Raw genomic sequence first — 22,198 nt, 5'->3', positions numbered from 1 at the left:
CACTCTATCCACTGTACCACCTGGGTTCAAATCCTACCTTAGACATTTATTACGCATGTAACCATGAACAAATCACTTACCCTCTCTAGGCAAGTAGATGTCTTGGAAGGAAGACCTGAATTCCAATCCAGTTTCAGATATTTGCTAGTCGTGTGACCCTGGCAAGTCACTTAACTTTTGTCTGCCTCAGTTTCCTCAACTGTAAAATGGAGATAACCATATCTCACCAACCTCACAGGATTGTTGTAAGGGTCAAATGAGATAACAGTTGTACAGTGTCTGTCACACAGTAAACACTATGTAAATATTAATTGCTACTATCATGCTTATTCTTATATAATAATCCTACTACACACAGAAATTTTTCATCCTCTTCTTAGTCAGAGAGGTAAGTGTGAGATAATATTGATATAATATTTGTAAAGTCCTTAGCACAAAGCTGACACATAGCTTATTAAGTCCATATTCCCTTTCCTTCCCCTTTCCTGTGCCCCACTTTCCTCTTTTGTAAAATGAAGGGGCTAGACTCACTGGGTTCTAATGTCCTTTCCAGCTCAAAATCATCTGACCATTGAATCATTCTATAGATGAGAAAACTGGGAGCCCCTAAGTGATGCATCCAAGGTTATATTTATATTCATTATCTGAGCCAGAACTGGAATCTAGGTCCTCCAATTCTCATTAAGCTAAAAGGATTCTATCAGTTCCACCCAAGAACTTCTCCAAGAATCTTCAAGAAGTTGGATTATCTAAATTAATAAAACTTAAAGCTAGATGGAACCTCAGAGATTAGTGTATGTCTCTATGTAAAAATGAGTTTACATGGGGCGGCTAGGTGGCACAGTGAATAAAGCACCAGCCCTGGAGTCAGGAGGACCTGAGTTCAAATTTGGCCTCAGACACTTAACACAAAATACTATCTGTGTGACCTTGGGCAAATCACTTAACCCCAATTGCCCTACCTTCCCCCCTCCAAAAAAATGCAAAAAGAAAAAAATCTAAAAAATGAGTTTATAGATGAGGAAACTGAGTTTTCAAAAGTATACACAGGTAAATAGTAGATCTTGGATTGGAAAACAGCTTGGCTAATTTCAATATATGAGGGTACTTCTGTTTCATTATCTAAGGGAAAGGCCGCCCTGGTGCTCATTGTGAAAAATATTCCCCATAAAAATCAGTTTTTGACAAAGAGGGGGCTGAGAAGTTGTTGGACACAGAGGAATTACTCTGAGCTCTCAACAGATTATCTCCAAGAGACAAGGAACAATTTCATTTAGAATTAAATGTATGTGTGTAAATTTGAGGCAGAAATGGAGTTGTGTGTAATAAGAGAAAGAATACTCTTCTGGGAATCAGGACATAGATGATTTCAAATGGAGATGGAAAGACTTATATGAACTGATGCAGAGGAAATTAATAGAACCAAAAGAACAATTTACACTGGAACGCAAATATTATAAAAATTAACAATGTGAAGAGTTCTATTTTTTTTTTTTTGGTGGGGGGAAGACAGGGCAATTGGGATTAAGTGACTTTCCCAAAGTCACACAACTAGTAAGTGTTAAGTGTCTGAGGCTGAATTTGACTTGAGGTCCTCCTGACTCCAGGGTTACTGTTCTTCTCACTACACCACCTAGCTGCCCCCATGAAGACTTCTATTAACTGATCAAGAATGAAATAAATGAGCAGAACCAGTAAAACAACTTAAACAATAATAATAACTGTTTTTAAAAAAACAAATACCTCTGAAAGTTAGAAAAATACTGATCAATGACCATTCATGATTCCATAGGACTGATAATGAGACATGTGGTCCACTTCCTGATCAAGATGTAGTATATACTCGATGCAAAATGAGATAAAAACATATGTGTGTATATGTATATATATATATATACACACATACACATACATATATGCACATATATGCATGTATATTTGGATGTCTATGTATATCTATTTGGATATAGCCAATGGAGATTTCTTTTTAGTGCCCATTCATTCCAGGATTTTTTTTCTTTTTCCCCATGTGGAGAGGTATGGGTAGGAGGAAGAGAAAATAGATTTCTGTTAACTTAAGAAAAGGAAATTAAAAAAAAAGAAAAGAAAAACAGCAAATATGCCAGTTGGTACAATGTGTAAAGGGAAAGCTGGAGCCAGACTATCAATGGTTTTATATTCCAGACTGAGGAATTTGTATTTTTCTAGAGGTAATAAGGATCTATTAAAGGTTTGGGTCAGGGTAGTGATACAGCCAGTCTTGTGTTTTAGGAGTATTATTCTGTTCTCATAGCTGTGTGGAATATGGATTAGAAAAAAAAAGGAAGAAAGAAAGGAATCTGGAAATACAATCAGGGAGGCTATTGTAAAAGTTTAGGCAAGAGGTCATGAAAGCCTGAACTAAAGTGTTGGGCCTTTAAATAGATATATGTGAGATATAGTGTGGAGTTAGAATCAACAAAAATTCACAAGAGAGTAGATATAAGGAACTAGGGAGAGGAAAAGTATGGAATGATTCCAAGGTTGTGAACCTGGGTTACGGATAGTTGATGTTGACCCCAATTGAAGAATAGGTGGATTAAAGGGAAATGATAATCCTTTCTGTGGGATGGAGAGAACCAGGATAGAATTAGGGTTGTTCTTTTGGGCTTATAGAGCTTGTGATATGTATAGAATATCCATGTGGAGGTAAGTGGAGCAAGCAGCTGGTGATGTGAGGATGGGAGATGGAAGATCATTTGTTGTGTATGTTATAACAGGGATTTCTTTAGTGTCTAAGATGGACAAGATAGTCACAGTGATCCTTTCCAACTCTCAAATTCTGTTATTCTAAACTCAAATAATATTAGGACTGGATGTATAGATTTGGGACTCACTTTGGGGGGAAAAAGATGACCATGGAACCAATTGGAACTAATGAAGTCATGAAGAGAGTTTATATAGACAGATGATGGTCTAAAACAGAGCTCTGGAACATGACTATGGAAAGAGGTTGGGACACAAGAGACTGAAAAAGAGGTCTGATCTAGGTAGGATGATGAGGAGAGCATATGGATATGCTGATGGTGGAAAAAGTAACCAGGAAGGAAAAAAACCTGTTGAGATTGTCAAAAGTCATAGACGCTGGGGGACAAAGACAAGATGGTGGAGTAGAAACAGGACTTCTGTGTAGTTCCAGCTCCTACCACCTTCAATTCATGTAAAAGGTGACTCTGAACAAACTTTAGAGCTACAGAACCCACAAAATGACACAGAGAAGCTAACCTCCTGCTGAGGACAGCCCGGCAGGCCAGCAGGAGGTGGCCAGCACAGCTCTCTGGGAGCCAAACTCAGTCACATGCAAGCCGGAGGTCTTAGCCTCAGGGTAAGCCTGATCAGCCCCCAGCTGGAGGGACTTCAAATCACCAACAGTTGTGGCAGTTTCCAGAATTATCAACACATAGATGCAAAAGACAAAATGAGAGATCAGTGCAGTGTGGACTTTTGGATCTGGTAGTTTGGGAGAGTGGTCAGCCTCTGCCCCCAGGGTGAGAAGCAGCTAAGGCTCAGTGGCCATGGAACCACAGCTACGTAGCAGCTTTAGCTCCTGGCCTGCAGATTGTAGGAGGACCAAACGACCAGTCTGAGGGGTAATCACTCTTGCTTTAATCTGCTTGGATCTGGATTGTGGTCTAGGGTGGAAGTCCTGGGGTGTGTGACCAGCTAGCCAGAGCATGCGGAGGCTTCAGAGAGGCACCCAACTAATATATTCAGCAGCTGAGAAATCCCTAGTGTTTGGGATGAAGCTCCCCTGTCTGGTAGCAGAATCCTACTGTGGCAAAAAGCCCAAAAGTCAAGTAATTGACTGGCAACATGAGCAAATGATGGAAGCAAAGAAAGGAGAGCAACCTAACTTCACACACCTATTTTGGGGACAAAAAGGATCAAAGCATGGAACCAGAGGAAGGCAGCAAAGTCAGAACTCCTGCATCAAAAGCTTCCAAGAAAAATACCAGCTAGTTACAGGCCATAGAGGAGCTTAAGAAGGATTTTGAAAACCAAATAAGAGAAGTGGAGGAAAAATTGGGAATAGAAATGAGAAAGATGCAAGAAAATTATGAAATGAGAGTCAACAACCTGACTGAAGAAAATAACACCTTAAAAAATAGACTAACTCAAATGGCAAAAGAGGCTCAGAAAGGAAATGAGGAGAAGAATGCCTTAAAAAGCTGAATTTGACAGATGGAAAAAGAATCTCAAAAGCTCACTGAAGAGAATCATTCCTTCAGAATTAGATTGGAGGAGTGGCTAGGTGGTGTAGTGAATAGAGCACCAGCCCTGGAGTGAGGAGGACCTGAGTTCAAATCCGACCTCAGACACTTAACACAAAAACTAGCCTTGTGACCTTGGGCAAGTCACTTAACCCCAATTGCTCTCCAAAAAGCAAAAACAAAACAAAACAAACAGAAATTAGATTGGAGCAAACAGAAGGTAGTGACATTATGAGAAATCAAGATACTATTAAACAGATCCAAACAAATGAAAAAATAGAAGGCAATATGAAATATCTCATTGGGAAAATCACTGACCTGAAAAATAGATCCAGGAGAGATAATTTAAAAATTATTGGACTACCTGAAATCCATGATCAGAAAAAGAATCTAGAAATCATCCTTTAAGAAATTCTTAGGGAAAATTGCCCTGATGTTTTAGAACCAGAGGGAAAAATAGAGGATGAAAGAATCCACTGATCACCTCCAAGATACCAAAAATAAAACTCCTAGGAATATTATAGCCAGGTTCTGGAATTCCCAAATCAAGAAGAAAATATTATAAGCAGCCAGGAAGAAACAATTTGAATATTGTGGAAACACAATCAGGATAACACGGGATCTGTCAGCTTCTACACTGAGGAATCAAAGAGCTTGGAATATGATATTCCCGAGGTCAAAGGAGCTGGAATTAAAACCAAGAATCATCTGCCCAGCAAATCATGTTTCAGGAGAAAATATGGTTAGTCAGTGGAATAGAGGATGTTTAAGCATTCTTGATGAAAAAACCAGAGTTGAATAGAAAATTTGACATTCAGATACAAGAAGTAAGAGAAGCATGAGAAAGTAAACAGGGAAAAGAAATCATAAGGAACTTATCAAAGTTGAACTATTTACATCCCTACATGGAAAAACAATAATTTTAACTAATGAAACTTTTCTCAGTATGAGAATAGTTGAAGGGAATAGAAATATATATATATGTTTATATACATATTTCTAATATAAATATATATACACACATATACACACACACATATATATACACATACATATATATGTCCATATAGGAGGGTATATGGGCATATGAATACATGTGTGAATGTGTGTATATATGTGTACAGGTATACATAGAGGGTACAGGACCAATTTAATAGGAAGTGATGATACTTAAAAGGTGAAATTAAGAGTTGAGAGGGGAATATAATGAGAGGAGATGGGGAGAGACAAAATGGGGTAAACTATGTCATACAGAAGAGACAAGGGGAAATGGTCACAATGAAGGGGAAGAACAGGAAGGCAAAAGGGAATGGGTCAATCTTATTCTCATTGAATTTGGCTTAGGGAGGGAATGACATACATACTAAATAGGGTATCTCACCCTACAGGAGAGTAGGGGGGAAGGGGATGAGAGGGGGGATGATGGAAGGGAGGGCAGGCTGGGAGGGGGAGGGAAGTTGGAAGCACCCACTTTTGAAAAGGGACAGGATCAAAGTAGGGAATAGAACAAATGGGAGGTGGGATAGGAGGGAGGGAAATATAGTCAGTCTTTTACAATATATGCACTATGGAAATGTTTTACACATGTACAACCTATATTGAATTGCTTATCTTCCCAGTAAGGGTGGGTGACAAAGGAGGAAGGAAATGAACCTGGAATTCAAAGCTTTAAAATCAAATGTTATATATACATATATATATAATATTATTAATATTATTTTACATGCAACTGGGAAATAAGATATACAGGCACTGGGGCACAGAGATCCACTGTGCCCTATGGGAAAGTCGGAGGGGATATGGGAGAAGATACAGGAGAGAGCATATTGGAGGAGGGGATATCCAGTGGGATCGCTATTTTGGGGTGGTGGGTAGGGGAAAAACAGGGAGAAAATTTGTAACTCAAAATCTTGAGGAAATGAAAAATGTAAACTAGAAGTTAATTAAGCATTTGATAAAAAATTAAAAAGTCATAGAAGCCAAGAAGGACTGGAACTGAGAAAAGCATTATCTAATTTAGTGAGCAGGTACTTGGGATCTTTGGAAAGGACAAGTTAGTTGAGTTGTGAGATTGGAAAACAGATTCCAAGGTTTTGAGAAATTATTGAGAGAAGAGGAAGTAGAAGCAAGATGTAGATCATTCCTAAGAGACTGGTTATAAAAGGGAGAAATATTAGGAGGGTAGCCCCCTAGTTTAACCAATTATCTTTGCTAATGAAGTGCTGGTAAGGCTTTGTATGGCCAGACCAGGGTTCAGAGTATGGCACTCATAGGATGGAAGGAATAAATGAAAGAATAAAGCATTTTGGAAGGACACTGGTTTCCTCTCCTTTCTATTGCCACCACTCATGTGCATAGTACCGTGTTACACAGGCATGTGCTTTCTCCCCCATTAAATCATAAGTTCCTTGAGAATAGGGGCCATTTTTTTGCCCTTCTTTGTATCATCAGCATTTTGCACAGTGCCTGGCTTATAGCAGGCACTTGATAAATGCTTGTTGATTTGACTTCAGCCCAACCAAAGCAAGGGAAGGAAAAGGGTCAGAACCATTCACTGAGATGAAAAAAAAAAAAACAGTGGGAGCAGGGAAGTAAGAGCGTATCCCATCCCTGAGCCAGGATGATGGGTGATGATATATGCATAGAATGCATAGAATATCCATGTGGAAGTATTGATGCATGCTATAGTGTTCTCACCTTTTACCTGTTCTGCACATTGAGAGGGGAGGAAGAAGAAGAAAGGGGAACATGTGGAAAAAGGGAATTAGACCATGAATAACTTCCATACCACCGTTATTCCATAAACACAGTCCCCAGTAGACACCTTTCTCCTCTTTTTGCCTCTCAGTGGAACCTGTAAGGGGAAAAGGTCTAGACTGGGACCCTTGGACCCTTCTGTGAAAGAAGGGCTGTGAGCTTATGGCAGATGCCATTTAGTCACTTCATGATGGGAGGGGTGCACCTATTCCAGACATCCTCCGACTCTGCCTCTTCCTGTAGTCTTGGCTAAAGACCTCCCTTCTAATGTGTAGGTTTGGTAGTGAGAATCAAATCAGGTAGGAAGACTACTGAGCGCCTATTAGAGTCCACAATTGGGAGAAGGGAAAACTCTAATTCTATCCTGGTTCTTTCCATCCACAAAAAACCCTCAGCTCATCCATTGGATCAGAAACCTATGTCCAAAACCAAATCTATTCCTTTCTTCTTTCCTTCCATGTTGTTCAGGAATTGCCAAAGGTGCGAGAATCCAGATGGGCCATGGACAAGAGGGTTACCCATCTGACTTTTCCAGATCCACAAATAGTATTAATGGAAGGTACTAGATGCCTTAGTAGTCCTATTTCTCTTTACTTCACAGTCCCTCATATGGACTTGTGACCACCTCTCCCCCATCGCTGTATCCCCACCCCAGGCCTTCCAGACCACTTTGGTAACCTGGAACAAAGCTCTAGTTGCCTTTCCTTGGTTATAACTCTGCTGGTGGAGGTCATTTGAGGTGGTATGTGGACTGGCCATGTGTAAAAAATAAAAACACAGGGGAACAATATAACTTTTAATTTCCTCAAAGCCTAGAATTTATGCCAGTATTTCAGCAACAGACTCAAAGTTACCCACTCTTTGGGATGGAAAGTAAGTATGTGTTCCATACCTCGGATATGGAGCTGAATGGAAAGTGAGCAGGTGAGGATATTGCAATATGTTTAGACTGAAAGTCACTGCTAATGTGGCCCTTTGTGGTACTTGGACCAGGAGATAGCAAATAGTTAATGATAAGGAAGAGACCTAATCATTCATTTATTCATTCAGCACTCTTTGTGCAAGGCACTGTGCCGAAAGCTGTAGAAGAAATGAAAGTGTATGAGACACTTTGCTTTTAGAGAGCTTACAGTCTAGTAGCTTATAAACTCTAGCAGGGGAGATAAATGAACTATACACAAATAACTAAAAGCAAGAGGTAATGCAAAATTTGAGGGGAGAGAGAGCACTGCTTTATGGATCAGGGAAATTGGTTGGAGAAGAGGGCCCTTAAGCTTGGCTTGGATGAAAGAAAGGCAGACAGGTCAGGTAGGATGGAATCCATTTCAGTTCTGGAAGGACACTATGAGTCAGAGTTATAACTAGTGTAGGATGATGGGGGCTTTGACTCAGGCATCCAAAACTTAGAAGGTGCCATCTTTTGGGAACATAGAAACTACTGAGTTTCATACCTAATTAGAAAAGACAATTAGGTCAAATAATAAGGTACCAGAGAAATAAGGTACCAGAATCAAATGCTTTCTACCTCCAACACCCCAGGTAAGCTCCTTCTTGGCTAGCACCTAGCCCATCCCACTCCTCTAACCCCGGTTAACTCTGTTGCTTACAGTGGCTTCATGGTGTCCAATGAATGAGGGGGTCTTTCCTACCCCTTCTTGTCCCTAATGACTCACTCTATCTCTAAACTTGATTATGCCATTTTCAATTTGTCCCAGGTACAAAACTTTTTAGCTGCAGTCCTGATGTGAGCAAATGTACCCATATATACATAAATTCACACACACACACACACACACACACACATATATATATATATATAACATACACATATACATAATATTCAATACATATCCAAACACATACATATATATAATACACATACATATAATGTGTATATATGTAGATAAATAGAGAGGTAGATGGATAGATAGATAGATAGATAGATAGATAGATAGATAGATAGATAGATAGATAGATAGATAGACAGATAGATAGATAGACAGACAGACAGACAATAAGAAGTTAAATAATCAGATGAGATGAAAGAGTGGCAAGCCATGTTTAGCTGGCTCTCCTATACAGGAGAGTGCGGTGAGTGTTCTGAGTATGAAAGACCTTGAATGCCAGTCTTATAAATTATCTTTTTTTATTTGTCTAGAGGCCTGGGCATCCCCCTCTTACCTGAGGCTCCTAAAATAGCTATCCCATGACCAAAATATTAAACAGTTATACAAACATGCCAAACAATAAACCATTAGCTACTATGGACCCTGAGCACTTTTGCTCTAGTCAACCAAAGGGTACCATTTATTCAAAGGAAAGGCATTTATGAAATTGTATAGTAAGATTTGTCATAGAACACACACACACACACATACACACACACACAAACCTAGAGCCCATTAGCTCACATATACTCACACCATCACTAGGGAGAATGATTATGCAGAGAGATCTCACATGAAAGCTAGATGTGGGGGAATATGTGGGAAGGCATGACTCATGCCTGTGAGCCATAGGACCCAAATGTCTTCTGGTGATGTTCCTCAGAGGTCAGAGGATCTTAGCAGGGCCCTCTGGCCTCTCTGTGCTGCTTGGTGTTTCTACGGTGCCCTACTGATTTCACCAGAGTCTCTGGAGGCTTGATGCCTCATCCCAGCATCACTCACTGTGACTATCTTCTCTACTCATTTCTTCAGGGCCAAGTCAAACTACCTTAATCTTAGTTTGCTAGAGATTAATGACTGGAACTTCTCAGCAGGGCAGTTTGACAGTTCTATAGCCACATTGCAGCAATATTCAACTAACAAAAGCTAGGCAGGTGCCCCTAGACTAAGATCAAGATTTTCCTTTTTGACCTGGACACCTGGGCTGAGATGAAAGCCTCAGTTACAGATAACTACTGTATTGAATTTAGAGTTAGCTCAGAGTAGATGTGGGGTAGCCAAGTGTGAATAGCATGCCTGGCCTGAAGTCAGAAAGGCTCATTTTCCTGAGTTCAAATTTGACCTCAGACACTTAACTAGCTAGGTGACCCTGAGCAAGCCACTTAACTCTGCTTGCCTCAGTTTCCTCACCTGTAAAGTGAGCTGGAGAAGGAAATGTCAAGTCATTCCAGTGTCTTTGCCAAGAAAACCCCAAATGGGATCATGAAGGATCAGATATGACTGAAACAAGTGAACAGTAACTGAGTGGATGCCCCTAAGAACCTCAGCTGCAAAACAACTGCGCAAAGTGGGCAAGGTTCCTGTTGTACACCCACCTAACGTTCTAAGCGTTCTGGTCTTCCTATGCATATCTGCCAGAAGTGAAGTTTGATTGCTTTGGTTCTCAGCATTTTAACCAGTTAAAAACTGTATTCTCCAGATTTGTATGGATGGGGTGAGGACTTTAGAGGGTTCTGATTACCTATAACGACATCAGGGCAGGGGATTAGAAAGATTAGACCTAGCTTGGAGAGACTAGTGGCAGCATGAATGGGTAGAAAGTTAGAATCTTTTTACCTCTAAGTAGATAATGCCAATGATGGACACCAAACAAGACAGTCAGAGGCTCCATGAGATAAAGTAAAGTGTTCACAGAGTTAAAGAATGGTATTGGGCAAATCACAACCCCAATTGCCCTCCAAAAAGCAAAAACAAAAAAAGGAATTAAAGAATGGTAGTTATAAAACTGGAAGGTCCTCTAGGGACCACTGAGTCCAAACCTCTCCTCCTCCCTACCTCCATTTGCAGATGAGGAAGATGAAGAACAGAGGAGGTAAATGACTTGCCCAGGGTCATACAACTTGTAAATGTCTGAAGCAGAATTTGAACCCAGGTTTTTCTGATGCCAAGTCCAACATGTGACCCACTATGTCAAGGAAACTGAACCCCAGACTTGACTCAGAATATGAAAAATGCCTAGGATTAAGGGTTTAAGGACAAGTTTAACCATAACTTGAAATAATATAAATTTGCTAAGCTGATATCCACCCACCCCCTATTCCTATTATTTTTACTGAACTATGGTTATAATTCAGCACAGTATAATGGATAGAAGATTAGTCTTGGAGTCAAGAAGACTTGCCTCCAGTATAAAATAGCTGTGTGACCCTGGACAAGTCATTTAACTTCTCAATGTTTCCTAGCAACATGCACTGGAGGCTCCTAACCTAAGAGTCCCTGAAATGGGAGTGGGGGTCGAACTTGGAAACTGGGGAGAGGAGAATCACACCTTTATTAGAGCTAACCTCTAATTTAAATTTAGCATTTCATTCAATTATTTAAAAATAGTATTCTGAGAAGGGGTGCCTAGGTTCTAGCAGACTTCCCTAGGGGTTTATGACACAAAAAAAGATAAGAATCCCTGCCCTAACGGCATGTTGTTCTGAAGGGGGCTTTGCACACTGAATATCAAATGAAATCATAGGCCCTGATGAGGAAATGGGCTTTCTGTTCATGTTGATGAAATCAAAGGTCTTAGCCCCATCCTTCAAAAATGGATTTAATCTAAGATCTAGTCAGTCAGAAGCAGTCTTAGCACCATGCCTTGCTCAGACCCAGTATTAGCACTGGACCTGGTGCATAATAGTGGGTGTTTAATAAGTGCTGGTTAACTGACTAATTGACCTTCCCACCCTTGTCCTCTCCCCCAAACAATACAACCTAACAATAACCTACTATTCCTATTAGATCAGTTTCAACCAAAACATGCTTACATATTTTTCTACAACTCCAGCATTGACCATAATCATAAAGAATGTGAAATTAAGGGGATGCCCATCACTTCGAGACAATTTGTGGTATATAATTGGGATGGAATACTATTGTGCTGAAATGATTAGCAGGATGAGTTAACAAAACAAAACAAAACCTAGAAAGATTTGTATGAACGAACTGATACAAAGTGAAGCAGACAAAACCAGGTGAACATTGTACATAGCAACAGTACTATTGTAACAATGATCCACTATGAAAAACTTAGCTACTTTGATCAAGAAAATGATTTAAGACAATTCCAAAGGTCCATTATGAAAAATGCTATCCACCTTTAGAGACTGAAATGATGAACTCTGAGCACAGATTGAAGCATATTTTTTTTCACTTTATTTTCCTTGCTTTTTTAGTTCTGTTTTATTTTTTGCAACATGGCTAATATGAAAATATTTGACATGACTTCACATGTGTAATCCATATTATATTTCTTGCTTTCTCAATGGATATGAGGGAAGAATAGAATTTAGAATTCAAAATTTTAGAAAAAATTCAATGTTAAAATTAATTTATTAAAGGGGGCGAAAGTAACATATAGCCATATTCCATTTATTATGAATCCCGGCTTTGGACTATATTTTGACATAGAGAATAGCTGTTTGGGTCAGAAGTCCTTCTCCCCAAGTAATTGTCCCATTGGGGAAGGCTCAGCTTTCCCTGTTACCCACACTCCATGACATTAGAAGCCCTGCGCCTCTCTGGGAAAGAGCCTGGGCACATGGACCCACACTACAGCAGGGAGTCCCAGGTGGCTCCAGAATCACCAGTCTGAAGACAAAATATGCTCTTTCCTGTCTCCTAGCAACGTACTCTGCCGCACTCCGTCTCCGCCTTCTCCCAGCTGATACCCTTGCCTCCTCTTGTACGGAAGCATTATGTTTGAGGTGCGCTGGGGATGATTCCTAATGTCCCTTAAATGATCCACGAAGCAATTTGCTTATAAAGACTCTTTCCTCCCTTCCTCTCCCCCTTTCCCCTTTTGCCAGCATTTAGCAGAGTGAGCCTCCTGCAACACAGGTGATAAACAAGGCCCTCAGAGGCTCAGTTCACAAAGACTCCGGATCGAAAGCCTGTGACAGCGGGGCAACCATTCAGACGCCTGGCTGGTGGCAATGTGGCCCATTATAGGACTGGGAGTCAAGCGGGTAGGGGGGTGTCTGAGGTTGGCGGTGGATGCATCTGGATGGCGAAAATCCAAGTCAGTATGGACTGGAGGAGAGCGCTAGTCTATGTTTTTGTGGATGCTGGTTCATTTTTGTCTCATGATCAGCCCCCCCCCCTTTTTTTTCTTCCAGCAAACTGTATTTTATGTTATAATCCTTCATAGTGTGTGTGTGTGTGTGTGTGTGTGGGCTGGGAATAATTACGTTGAAAAATGTGTATAATATGTGGAAAGGTTCTTTTTGTGGGGAATGGGAATGTACCAGTGGAATATCTTCCTCATGGCAACTAATGCCTTTTTTATAAGACTTTCAAAACAAAGTCGGTAATTGGGAGCACAGCGGAAACTCTTACCCCTTAACGCACAACCTATGGAAAGTTCTCTGTAGTAGAGAAAGGCCCAGGGTCTGGTGAAGACAAACCCCTTCTCCCTTACCCTGAAGTGGGGCAAGTCTGAAGGGGGTGGCGGATTCTGATTTAAAAGCTGAATGCTTTGTTGTATAAAGCCTTTTGGGGGTGATAGCTGAATCTGCAGACTGCCTGATTTCAATCCCAGTCATGCTGCCCGGAAACCAAATGTGTACCGTCCATTCCTCTGTATAGGGGCATGTACGTGCGGACACATCCACACATAAATGCAATTTCCCCCCTCCTGCTGTTGTGGGACTGAATATTGCAGAACGGCATCCAAAATACCGCCTGTGACATTTTTATTGGGAAGAAATCGACATCTGCCTTCCTTAAAAGGCTGCAAAAGAACTTTCAAATCCCTAACATTCTAAATGTTTATTTATTTATTTTTGGTAATGCATATGATTTAGGGACTGCTCTGACTGGCTTAATTTGAGCCACATGGCAAGTGTGCAAACTTTTCTTTGCCACATGCAGGCCCCTGATCTGATATCTGTTTATCCAGAAACGCTGTGGCTTCAATAGGGGGATTTTTTTTTTTTTGGAAGGGGAGGATGACAAAATACAAAACAATAACCTTATGCTAATCTATCCTCTTCCCCACCTGTGTGTCAATGAAAAGTTCATCCTGAGAAATTTACAGGGTGGAATGTGTTGGAGCCACTCAGAAAGGTCTGAGACGTGATAAATGGGGTGCTTGCCTCCCTTATGAGATTGCTGGTTATATTAGAGGAAATTAAGTTTCTCAAGCTTTCAAAGGCTCCACTAATTAATACTATTAGAAGGAATGTAATCTAGCTTACATACCACTTTTGGCATTGGGCATTGCCACTGATTGGGAAACTGAGGCTCACAGAGGTAAATTGAGGACCAGAATGTCAGAAAACTAGTGTTCAATATGGACAAAGCACTCATCTCTCAATTTACAAACATAACAGAGTAGAACCATAGCTGTGGGGAATAGCATAGCTGCTTCCCTCAAGACACTTTGAATCTGCCTTGGGAGACAACATGTGGTGACATATGTGCCAATGACAGGTAAGTCATTAATGGTGACAGTTAAGTCAGCATCTATGACCACAGAAAAGCTGCTGAGAGGAGCCTGTGCAAACAGACAAATCCACATGGGAAGCTCACCTGTGCTGACTGAGGCAGCTCAGACCCACCCAATCCTTCACTACTTTATTTCCTTTCATATGACAGCTGGGTTGGGATGCAAGAAGGGCTACCAGTGAAACATCCCTGAGACACAGGCCCATTCCACATCTTGGATTTGGGTATGAGCCCTGAGTTTTCTAGCCTGGGGCCATTTTGTTATAACTGGTGTTAGTTTGGATTCAGATAGGGACTACACTCCTCTCTAGCTCCAGGGCTATTAGGGAGGAGACTTGTTTTCTGGTTTTGAAGCTTTTTGTTTACCTGAGGTCATTACTTTATAGCATTTTCTTCTTAATTGTCAAATACTCAATTCTCAGGCTCATGTGTAGAGGAAGGGCACACACCTGGGACTCAGTTAAAGAAAGGGTAGGATCTTTCTTTGGTTCTCTTTATGAAGTTATGAAATTGGTAGATGGAAGGAGTTCTATTGACATAATTACCTTGATGTTAGCACAGTATTTGATAAAATATCGCTCATCCCGATGATGAGGTAGATTATGGTACAATTAAATTCATTGGGACCTGACTGCATTGGCAAGATTTGCAAAGTAGTCATGAATGGTTCTAAAGCTTGGAAGGAAGTCTACAGTGGAGTGCCCCCACTGGCCTTGTGCTGTGAATCTTTTTATTTTATCTATCAGTCAATCAAGAACTATTTATTATTAATGTCTTTTTTTTTTTTTTGCTTTTTGGAGGGCAATTGGGACTTGCCCAAGGTCACATGGCCAGTTTTTGTGTTAAGTATCTGAGGCCAGATTTCAACTTAGGTCCTCCTGACTCCACTGCCAGTGCTGTATTCACTGAGCCACCTAGCTGCCCCTTATTAATGTCTTGAATGAAGTCATACATGGCATGATCATTAAATCTGCAGATGACCTAAACCTGGGAGGGGTAGATAGTTAATACAATCAGTGACAAAATCAGGATCTAAAAAATCTTGACAGTCTAGGGCATTGAGTTGAATACAATAAAATAAAATTTAAGAAGGTTTAATCATTCAATCAGCAAGAATTTATTAAGTGCCTTCTATGTGCCAACAGAAATGTAAAATTTTACAGTTGGGCCCCCAAAGGTCAGTCTAACAACTACAAGAAAGTGTTAAAAAAGGATCAGAATTTAAGAATGTCTCCAAGGATAAAGCTTAATCAATTGACATGTGTACATATTAAAAATAGTAGTATGGAAATTTTTATTTCAAAACAGCATAATATTTGCTTGTCACTATTTGTATTTAAAGTGCATTTGCACAGACAGGAGAAATTAGAGTAAATTACAGCAAAAGTATAAAAAATATTCTTTCTTCAATTGATGTGATTGACATATCTGGTCATTCTAGTATTAAATATCAATTCCTCTGAAAAAAGATCTGGGGATCTTAGTGGACTGCAAGCTTAATGTGAATCAGTAGTTGATGTGACAGGCAAAGAATATTGGGTAGAAAGTTCAAAGTGAAAACTTCCAAATTTATGTAATAAAAAAAATGACAATCAGAGCTATTTCTCTAGGATTGCTCTAGGAAACACTGGCTTTCCCCCATCAGAGCATCTAGGTGGCACAATGGGTAAAGCACTAGATTAGTCAGAAAAACCTGAATTTCAATCTGGCATGTATAAGCTAAGTGACCCTGGATAAGTCTTTTAACTTCTGCCTACTTCAGTTTTCTCATCTATAAAATAGGGGTAATAATAGGGTAATAAAATCCCAGGATTATTGTGGGATTAAATGAGATAATATTTGTAAAGAGTCATAGAAATGCTAGCTATTTTTATTAAAGGCTGTCTGACTTCTATTTTGGGAATAGGTTGGATTAGATGGACTACTGAGGTCCTTCTTCCAACACTAAAAGTAAAAGATTTTATGATTCCTCATGGCTTTCCCTGCAGGCAACAAACACCGTCAGCTCCTCATTATGATTTGGTAGTAAATATGTGCGTTTCCTAAAAAATGGTCCCTTGATGGTTTTTTTGAAATTTTGTAGGTACAAAATGGAGAATGAGAGTGGCTATCAGTGAGCTTGGAGGGAGAGGTCAAAACGTCCCCAAGAGAATCCCATCCTGCCTCTAGTTTCTTGTGTTTGCTAGAAAGTTCTGGGATTCAGTTTCTTCTCTATCAGCTCCCTTCCACAGGGTTCTCCAGAAAAGAGGGCAAAGAAAAAAATCAAGGCAAAGTGGATTGAATTGAGCAGGGGAACTTTCTTGGAAATGCAGTTTTGCTGATTTCTTTGGATTCTGGCAAGCTTTGGTTACAGTCCAAGTAAGTCCCATTCTTCCCTTCCTAAGCCCTTTCCCCACAACCAGGTCCTCTGTCCCAGAATCCTGTGGTTCTCTTCCTCTCCCTATATTTCTTTTTTTTTTTAAGCAATCGGGGTTAAGTAACTTGCTCAAGGTTACATGGCCAGTTACTTCTGGGTGTGGTGCTGAGAATCTGAGCCCAGATTTGATCCAGGTCATCCCGACACTGGAGCCAGTGCTCTTAACTCGCTGAGCCACCTGGCCACCCCTAAGCAATTGGGGTTAAGTAACTTGCTCAAGGTTACACGGCCAGGTGTTTCTGGGTGGGTGCTAAGTGTCTGAGCCCGGGATTCGATCTCCAGGTCTTCTCAACACTGGAGCTGGTGCTCTTACTCGCTGTGCTACCTGGCCACCCCCTCTCCTTATATTTCTTAGGAGAGTCTCTGATCTTGGTCAACTGAAGATCTTAGTGAATGAGCTTAAGTTTGCCTTAGAACACAGGGGAGGTGGATCAGCTGAGTCTCCACAGTGAAGCCCAGTCCCCTGTTAAAGCACCAAGAAGTTAAAACAAAATCCGGCAGAGAATGGGTTAAGTTGCTTCAACTCTGTTTCCCATCTTTGAATAGTGCAACAAACAACAAAAGCATCCCAGAGGAACAATGATGAGTAATGGGTTTTAAAGGGATTTTAGGCATCTGTGAGTAGATGAAGGAGGTATTTGGGAGGCAAGGGGGACTCTCGCTGACATCCCTGAAATCGTGCCAGGTAGGGGGCCACCTCCTCTGTCTCTGGGCCAGCCAGTCTGGTCTGAGAGGGTGGGGGATGTGCAAATAGAACAGGGTGGGAGATGTGGGGGGGAATTGTACCAGGTAGGGGGCCACCTCCTCTGTCTCTGGGTCAGGCCAGCCTGGTCTGAGAGGGTAGGGGATGTGCAAATAGAACAGGATGGGAGGGAGTGCTGCTTTAGCTGTTGTTGGAAGAGAGTAGAAAAAAAAAAGGCAGTGAGTGTGGATACAGGAGGTTCACCCCCAATTCCTGCTCCTGCAGCCCTGCTTTCCCCAGATGTTTTTATCACATGGTCTCTGCCATTTCTCCTCTAACTCAAAGGCCAACAATGCCAGAGGTGCTGCTGCACACACACGGTTCGAGCCAGGAGCCAGGGAAACATGAAACAGTCTGCACCTTTCAATGCACCCATCTCATTAATCTTCTGCCTCTGCCGTACTTCTGAGGAGCACCTACTTAAAGCTGCTCATTCATTACGGTTCTAATAACAGCAGCGGGCATTACAGCGCCAGGCTTCAGCAGTACCCAGTCTTTGCAGCTGCAGGGAAACCAATATCTTTTTAAATACATTTGCGCAGCAATAAATAAAAGGGATCTCAGTTTACCTCTTTATTAAACTCTATTTGCTTATTGGAGTTAAGGGCCATATTTGTGTCTTGCGGTTCAAATTTATTCATCTTATTCTCCCAGGCTCGCTGCATTTATTTCATGACTTAATCAGAGTTAACTGTACAAGCCTGTGCTCAGACAAAATCTTTCACCACCAAGCAAGGCTCATTAAAGGCTCTTGTCTGGGGACCCCCATGAAGTGAATGCTACAGCATTTGGGGTTCTAAGAGCACCAACCCCTGACTTGGACAGGGAAGTAAGGAGAGATGTTGCTGGGCTCCAATCCCACCACTGGCATTTATTATTACATTATCTTGGGCAAATCAGTTAAGATCTGTGGGCCTCCTTTATCTCATTTGTAAAGTGAAGAAGGTTGGTCTAGAAGAGCAGGCCCTTTCCTCTCTAAGCCCATTAGATCCTATGATTTTATCCCAGTTCCAATATTCAAAGTGGAAGGGCCAAGACCAGAGAATGCAAAGTCTCTGCTTATGTAAGCCATTTTTGTCTCTGCTACCCATTCTGGTCTACCCTGGCTGAATAGACTAGGAATATGGTATGATGGGAAGAAACATGAGGAACCTGATGGGAGGGGAGGGCACCTCAGAAGATCTGCATTCCAGCTCTGTCCCTGCCACTAACGCACTGTATGACCTTGAACAAATACCTTGCTCTCAGTCTCAATTTCCTCAGCCATCAAATGAAAGACCTGCTTTGGATGATCCTTAAAGCCCCTTGTGGCCCTGAAGTTACAGGACTCTTAACACTCACTCAGGTTCGTTCTTGTTTCCAGGCACAGGCCAAGGAGGTAAATCCAATTTCCAAAGCCTGTGGTTTGGGGTCTGGTTTCCTTAGGTCCTGCCAGTGTCTACTAGCAAGTGTCTACTAGTCACTAGCAAGGCGACTGAGGTGAACCTCAGGACACTCCCTTAAGAACACCCCAAGAGAAAAGTTGGGGCATCCTTCTGACTTTAGAGACCCAGTGTTTTGGTGTCCAAGTCCCTAACTTAGCCAACAGGAACAAGCCTTATTCTTGGTTCTAATTCTTTTGGTCACTGCCGGCAAGGACCTAAAGGCATTACCAAGGATGTCAGTTTACCCACAGATCCACCAGTTGGGTTGTGGAAGCAGAGGGAGGAAGGTGACTTTGGGGAGTGGTAAGAGGGGAGGTCAAGGAGGCTCATTGGAGCTAGATGTGAGCCAGCCAACTTAGTCATCTGCAAAGCAATAAATCATCTTTGGCCTTGCAACTCAATGAGATTTGACATGGAAGACAGAATGATAATCACCTTCATTATCAGCATCACAACATTGCTTGTAGTTACAAAGTCCTTACCTTATATTATCTCATTTCATTCCCACAACAGCCCTGTGAACCAGGTAGAATAAGAATTATTAGCCCTATTTTACAGATGAGGAAACAGATTCAGAAAGTGGAGTAGGTGATGGAGTTGGAGCAGGGATAATTCTAACCTACTCTCTTTTTAGGCAATTGGGGTTAGGTGACTTGCCCAGGGTCACACAGCTAGTAAGTATCAGATGTCTGAGGCTGGATTCGAACTCATCTAATCCATTTCTTTAGATCATAGGGTAAGAGACAGGGACAAGGAGTAGACCTGGGACTACATTGGTTTAAGTAACTCTCGAGGGAGGAAACTCCCTATGCCAGTGCAGGTCAGCACCCAATCTTATCATCAGTTACCTAGAAGAGTGGTATCCAATTCAATAAAAATGGGAACCACTCAACCAAAAAGGGATACTGTCCTTTTAGACCATATATAGATATAATTTTAATATATAATATTAACTATGCTTTATTGTGTTTATTACCTGCTTTGGTCTGCCCTTGGGAGGTTGGTGGGCTACGTGCAGTCCAAGCGATGTGTGATACCTTGGACCTAGAACATTCTCCCCCAATGACAAAAGTAGGATTTGAACTCAAATCCTCTCACTTGGAAGCCAATGCTCTGTCCTCTGTATTATATTGTTGTGTGGTACCAAAATCAGTCTTCCTTTCAGTATACCCTCACTCCTCTCTAATTTCTGTCTTAAAAGTCTATGCAGTGCTGTGTCTGGAGTTAGGAAGACTCTAGTTCAGATCTAATCTCAGACACTTAGTAACTGTGTAACCCTAGGCAAGTCACTTAACACTGTTTGCCTCAGTTTCCTCATCTGCCAAATGGGGATCATAGCAGTACCACTCCCAGGATTATTGCAAGGATCAAATAAGATAGTAATTACAAAAACAGAGTGCCTGACACATAGTAAGCATTATATAAATGTTCATTATTATTATTCAGGTTCAAGCAAAATTTGAGTTATTTAAGTACTGTTAAGTATTAGAATATTACTTAAGCTAATGAGTTATTTCCCTTTCTAAGAAGTCACTTCTGTATTCTGTGCCTGTTTTCTAATCTCTCTGATGGCAATACTTGGCTAGAGAATTTTTCAGCTACCTTCCAGCCCCAACAGTCCTTGAAAACACATATAAAAATGCCTAATACCAATTCCAGGTGGGTCCTGTTGGCTGACCCTATGGAACTAAACTAGTGGAAAGCTGAGCAATTATGCAGTGGAATGGAATCAGCTGACAAACATTTATTTGACACCAGGTACCAGCAAGACACTGTGCTGCAGAACTTTAGGGAGATGACATTATTTGATTCATGTGGTATATTCAGCAGATTTTTTTTTTTTTGGAGGGAGGAGGGCAGGGCAATTGGGGTTAAGGGACTTGCCCAGGGTCACACATGGCTAGTAAGTGTTAAGTGTGTGAGGTTGCATTTGAACTCAGGTCCTTCTGACTCCAGGGATGGTGATCTATTCACCACCTAGCTGCTCCTATTCAGCAGATTAAAGGACTGTCAAGACTTGGATTCCAATCCTGTCCATAGATACTTACTAGCTGTGTGACCTTGGGCAAGCCACTTAAGTCCTCTATCCCTCAATTCCTCATCTGTAGAAAAAGGAGGGTTAGATTAAAGCTGGTCCATGTCCAGGCTATGATTTAAATCCAAGCCTTCTTGATTCCAAGGCCAGTGCTCTAACTGCTTTGCTATGCTGTCTCCCCAGCATGTGTGTAAGGCACGGGCCCTTCTCTATGCCAGCATGCAGGCTAATAGGCAAGTTAGAATGTCTAGACAGGTTATAAAAAGATAAACAATTTGAGACTGGTGCAGGGGCAAATGAACATTAGAGATAGAGGATAGCCTTTACAGGAGACTGGAGGAGAGAGAGACAGAGACAGATAGACAGAAGCACAGACAGAGAGAGAGAGAGAGAGAGAGGCAGAAAGACAGGTACAGATACAGAGAGAGAGACAGAGGCAGACAGACAGACAGACACAGATACAGAGAGAGACAGACACAGGTAGAGAGAGAGACAGACAGACAGAGAGACTGTTATGGGTATGGGAATTTAAGATCTTCCCTGCCCCTAGGCCATTTGATAGGCTTAAGTGCACCTGGGGCCTGTGGTAGGAGGCTTGGTTTTCAGGAATGCCCACACCTTGGTTCTCAGTGATTGGGCAGTGTATCAAGAGGGTTGTGACATTCTCTGAGCCAGGAGAAGGCCATATAAACCCTGATGTGAGGCTTTGTTTTGGTGCTCACTTTGAGAAGAGTTTTGTGATTTGACCAGAAGAGACTCTAGGCAGCCATTGAGCCCCCCAACTTTGAAAACCCAGATGTTGGTACTTCCCTCTCTGGTAACTGACTAGGTATGGATGTAATGGTCAGACAGTTGGAAGCCTGTCTGCTGATCTGTTTCTCTGTCTCTTTGTTGTCTGCTTGTATGTAACCTCTGTTTGTATTCTCTGAAGTTCAGGGTACTGACCTTTTCCCCCTGAACTAGGTAAATGACATATGTTTGATTAAAGCAAGATTGTTAACCCATTTTGAGTTGCTTTCCTTTAGAAAAGCAGATCTAAGAACCTGTGTTGGCAGCCACCCTGGGGATGTCGGGGTGCTTGCTGTCACAGACAGACACAGACACAGGTACAGAAAGAGAGAGACAGAGAGAGGCAAACAGACAGACACAAATACAGAGAGAAAGAGAGAGAGAGAGAGAGAGAGAGAGAGAGAGA

At 41.4% G+C, this 22,198-nt stretch overlaps 2 long non-coding RNA genes across 2 annotated transcripts in view; one reads left to right on the top strand and one right to left on the bottom strand.

The window, feature by feature from the left end:
• LOC138146477 (uncharacterized) overlaps positions 1–22,198 on the bottom strand; it is a 260,767-nt gene that overhangs the window by 62,163 nt on the left and 176,406 nt on the right. The window lies entirely within an intron of this gene.
• Positions 17,412–22,198, top strand: part of LOC138146476 (uncharacterized) — a 6,878-nt gene continuing 2,091 nt past the window's right edge. Inside the window, exon 1 of the long non-coding RNA XR_011164490.1 lies at positions 17,412–17,487. This is a non-coding gene — a long non-coding RNA (uncharacterized lncRNA). The remainder of the gene's footprint in view (positions 17,488–22,198) is intronic.

The sequence above is a fragment of the Petaurus breviceps genome, unplaced genomic scaffold (assembly GCF_028583685.1).
Source record: "Petaurus breviceps papuanus isolate PSGF00001 unplaced genomic scaffold, PetGlider_PUasm1.0 90762, whole genome shotgun sequence".
Lineage (NCBI taxonomy): Eukaryota > Metazoa > Chordata > Mammalia > Diprotodontia > Petauridae > Petaurus > Petaurus breviceps.
This window is presented reverse-complemented; position numbering and strand designations above follow the sequence as displayed.